The 5,070-nt window shown below is 51.5% G+C and overlaps 1 non-coding gene across 1 annotated transcript; it reads left to right on the top strand.

Moving 5' to 3' along the window:
• The first annotated feature begins 958 nt into the window (after positions 1-958).
• Positions 959-1,042, top strand: TRNAL-UAA (transfer RNA leucine (anticodon UAA)). Its single transcript has one exon. It is a non-coding gene; the product is annotated as a tRNA-Leu (tRNA).
• Positions 1,043-5,070: the final 4,028 nt, after the last annotated feature.

Here is a 5,070-nt window from a genome sequence, read left to right as displayed (position 1 = left end):
CCCACTCAGCCACCCTAGTGCAGACCAACAGTCACTCACAACCTGGTCCGTAACATCCCTCCTGCAGACATAGGCGTAATGCCCCCTCTGGCTGGTGGCCTGCACTGCTGGGTGGGTTAGTCACGACCTGACCCCCAACATACCTCATGCAGACGTAGCTGCAATGCCTGCAGGGGGGCTGTGGGGTCAGGCTGTACAGCCATCGATGCGGTCACAGAGCGCACTCATTGGTCCAACTCGACCGACCAGTGCGCTCTGCAACCTATACAGTGTTAATAAAAAAAGCGCACAGTCGCACGCACTAACACGGCAACAATAAACGGTGCACAGCCAACAGTCCCATACACTCAGACTCAAATTGATGCCATTTTAACTCACCATCCCCGACCCACTCAAGCACACCCCATGTGGCTAGTCTAGGCGCTTTAGCACCAGACCGTCACCACGCCACACACACCAGTCACGGCCCACAGCTGGCACACAAGTCGCAGGCTGATACGCCGCAGACCTTCCTCATCCTCCAATAAAGACTCCTGACCACCAAGATCCCAAAGACCCATCGACCCATCGACGTCAACAACCATACCAGGACCGGAGCGACACCATCCGCGGTAACCTCTCAGGCGCACGACGAGCCCTCCCTGTCACGCGTAACGTCTTTGACTGCCGGCTGGGGAGTCTCAGCCTCATCTCCCCTGGCTACTGGCCATATCTGAAGCACTGCTACAACTAGAGCAGGAGGAGTTATTCTCACCCAGGCACACGGCAGTCTCCAACAACCATGTGCTGGGTCATTGGCTACCGGCCAGGGAGCCCCATCTCCTACCTCCCTGGGCTACCTGCACACATCAAGTGATCGCTATGGCGGGAACCGGAGTCCCTCCACCCCCAGGAGACACTCGGCCTGCATCTGACAGCGGGAGGGTTTTAATATCAGCAAGTCATCGCTACGGCGGGAGCCCAGGATGGCCGAGTGGTTAAGGTGTTGGACTTAAGATCTAATGGATATGTATCTACGTGGGTTTGAACCCCACTCCTGGTATGAGTTTGTGCTCCATCACTGACTGACAGCCGGAGTGAATCTTTACCCAGGGCTACCAGCCAGTCGAACCAACAGAAGCCGGATTTCATCCGAATGAGCTACACACAGGGGTGGGATTCAGCCGGTACGACCCGGTACGGGGCAGCCGTTTACTAAAATTTCTATCTACCAGCGTTCCGGTAATTGAAAATGGTTACCACGCCCCCAGACCGCCTCCGGACCGCCCCTGGACGGGTTGCTGTGCTGCTGGTGGGGATTGTTCACCCCGGGAGGAGCGGGACCCGATCGTGGAAGAAGGTAGTGATGTGTCGTTCGTGAACGAGCCGACACAAAGAGCCGGCTCCCTGCTGTGAACGATGTGAGCCGGCTCTGCAGCGTGAGTGAACCGAGTCTTTTTTTTTTTTTCTTTCCTTCCTTGTCTGGCGCCTGCAGCCTATCAGATTCAGCGAGCTCAGTGAAGTGTGACTGTGACTCATGTGGGAGGAGCAGACAGGAGAGAGGGAGATGTGAGTCTGTGGAGTGTAAAGAAATGCCTGTGAGTCCAGTGATGTGATCATTTATCAGTCCCCAGGAATGCACATCCGGGTGCGGTTGAAGTGTCGCTGTATTGTTCCCCTCAGCACCCGGGCATTCACCTCACACAAGTACCGCAGCTGTGCAGCCTGTAGCCTCCCATCAGGCCAGGCTTGTGCTGGAGAGGTGGCCATGCTGTTATTATCAGCTCCCTCTAAAGGTGCCGTTACACTGAGCAACTTACCAGCGATCGCGACCAGCGACGTGATCGCTGGTAAGTTGCTGTGTGGTCGCTGGGGAGCTGTCACACAGACAGCTCTCTCCAGCGACCAAGCGACTTCGGCATCGCTGAAACTGTCTTCAGCGATGCCGAAGTCCCCATGTAAAAAAAAAAAAAACACTACATACGCACCTTCTGTCGTCCTTCATGTCCCTCGGCGCTTGCCGCACTGACTGTGTCTCAGCGCCGGCCGGCCGTAACAGCGGTGCCCAGCGGTGAACCGCTGTTACTGCAGGTTCACCGCTGGGCTCTCCTTTACGGCCGGCCGGCGCTGAGACAGTCAGTACGGCAAGCTCCAGGGGACATGAAGGACGACAGAAGGTGCGTATGTAGTGTTTTTTTTTTTTTACATGGGGACTTCGGCATCACTGAAGATAGTTTCAGCGATGCCGAAGTCGCTTGGTCGCTGGAGAGAGCTGTCTGTGTGACAGCTCCCCAGCGACCACACAGCAACTTACCAGCGATCACGTCGCTGGTCGCGATCGCTGGTAAGTTGCTCAGTGTAAAGGTACCTTCACACGAAACGACTTTGTAACGATATCGCTAGCGATCCGTGACGTTGCAGCATCCTGGCTAGCGATATCGTTTCGTTTGACACGCAGCAGCGATCAGGATCCTGCTGTGATGTCGCTGGTCGCTGAATAAAGTCCAGAACTTTATTTGGTCGTCCGATCGCTGTGTATCGTTGTGTTTGAAAGCAAAAGCAACGATACCAGCGATGTTTTACACTGGTAACCAGGGTAAACATCGGGTTACCAAGCGCAGGGCCGCGCTTAGTAACCCAATGTTTACCCTGGTTACCAGCGTAAAAGTAAAAAAAACAAACAGCACATACTTACATGCGTCCTCCAGCGTCTGCTTCCTGACACTTACTGAGCGCCGGCCCTAAAAGTGAAAGTGAAAGCACAGCGGTGACGTCACCGCTGTGCTGTTAGGGCCGGAGCTCAGTCAGTGTCAGGAAGCAGACGCTGGGGGACGCATGTAAGTATGTGCTGTTTGTTTTTTTTACTTTTACGCTGGTAACCAGGATAAACATCGGGTTACTAAGCGCGGCCCTGCGCTTAGTAACCCGATGTTTACCCTGGTTACCCGGGGACCTCGGCATCGTTGGTCGCTGGAGAGCGGTCTGTGTGACAGCTCTCCAGCGATCAAACAGCGACGCTGCAGCGATCGGCATCGTTGTCGCTATCGCTACAGCGTCGCTTCGTGTGAAGGTACCTTAACGGCACCTTTATAACGGCTGCAGTTCTGTGCCATCTCCAATTATCTGACACTCTGCAGCTCTTCTTGTCTTTACACTTTTGCAACCTTTGTAATGCACCCAAAATATCTGCAAATCATGGTGATTAACCCCTTCATGTTGCAGCTATTGTTCTTTTTCTGCCACACCTTTCAGAAGCCTTTGTAAGGGCTTGGGGTTTTGTTTTTTTTTTTGCAGGACAAGTTTTAGTTCTGAATGAGCCCATTTTACCATATAATGTCCTGAAAAACCAGGAAAAAAAAAGTTCACAGTGAGGTACAATGAAGGTGGGGAAGCAATTCCACCGTATAGTGTGGGGGATTTGTTTTCACGGTTTCATTTGAGGTGGTCTCACACGTGGCATCACAGGAGGCTGGGGCTGCACTCGCTTCTCTGCAGCGTCTCGCCACATTGATCACCTACAGTAAGGGTACCGTCTCACAGTGGCACTTTGGTTGCTACAACGGTACGATCTGTGACGTTCCAGCGATATCCATACAATATCGCTGTGTCTGACACGCAGCAGCGATCAGGGACCCCGCTGAGAATTGTACATCTTAGCAGATCGTTTGGAACTTTATTTCGTCGCTGGATCTCCCGCTGTCATCGCTGGATCGGGGTGTGTGACACCGATCCAGCGATGTGTTCGCTTGTAACCAGGGTAAACATCGGGTTACTAAGCGCAGGGCCGTGGTTAGTAACCCGATGTTTACCCTGGTTACCATTGTAAATCTAAAACAAAACAAATACTACATACTCACCTTCTGATGTCTGTCACGTCCCCCGGTGTCTGCTTCCCGCACTGACTGTGAGCGCCGGCCGTAAAGTAAAAGCAGAGCACAGCGGTGACGTCACTGCTGTGCTGTGCTTTACGGCCGGCACTGACACTTCTACTTTAGTAATTTAACTAAGGATGTTGTGGACTGATCAGCTAAAGCACCTTGTACACGGACAATTGTCCTGTGCAGTACATTTGCTTTAGTCGTTTGTTTCTTTGAATGACTTTAATACCGTATGTCACAACGTATTCTTGTCATTAAGGGAGACAAACTGCTTCAAAAAATATGAATCGTGCCACTGGGCGTGGCTTATTAGTATAGGCGGGGTTATTGAAAATGGGCGTGGTCAAAATTCCGGCCGCCGCGACTTAGAGGACCTGTTGTTAAAAATTTGAATCCCACCCCTGGCTACACAGGAGTCAGAGTTCCTCCATCATCGGATGTCACTCCTCCTGCCACACACATCCTCCATCACTGACTGACAGCCAGAGTGAATCTTCACCCAGGGCTACTAGCCGGTCCAACAAACAAGAGCCAGATTTCATCCATCAACTGAAGGGTCTACAAATGATCTACACAGGAGTCGGAGTTCCTCCATATTCGGATGTCACTTCTCCTGCGACACACAATCGGTGTGCGTGGTATAATAAATAATGAATTAATGCCGAACGAGGCAGTTACTTGAATCAATGCCGAAAAATGCAGTTACTACAACAATGATGAATCAATGATAAAGCAATGCCGAACGAGGCTTTTACTGCAAAGGAGAACAAACTACACTGGAGCAGGCGTTCCTCCATCAATGGGAGTCACTCTGCCAGAATCAGATAGCGGCGAGTGTTTTCATTCTAGCAGACTCAATGGTCCTGAGCTCATCTGATGGTGGAACAAGGGTCCCTGAGGTGGACATGGAGAATGGTGGAATATGGGTTCACGATGCGGCCAATGAATACGGGTCCCCGGGGACAAGCTCAGAGGACAGGAAAATTAAATTATCAATGGCCTTGGCATATCTCTAACCAGAAAATAGCAGTCATCAATTAAACTCCAGCTTTACATACGTTTCTTCAACAAATACTAGAAATATCCAGTAACCTAAAATCTGCTGATTTCCCCTAAATATTACATCAACAGATCCAACAATTGGCCAAACTAGGTAGAACGCGAGCCCCCACCCCCGTTTTGCTGTTCAAAAAATATTAAGAATCTCGCCATT

This window comes from Ranitomeya variabilis, chromosome 1 (assembly GCF_051348905.1).
Source record: "Ranitomeya variabilis isolate aRanVar5 chromosome 1, aRanVar5.hap1, whole genome shotgun sequence".
NCBI lineage: Eukaryota > Metazoa > Chordata > Amphibia > Anura > Dendrobatidae > Ranitomeya > Ranitomeya variabilis.
Note: the sequence above shows the minus strand (reverse complement) of the source record. Positions and strands in the feature narration are given on the sequence as shown.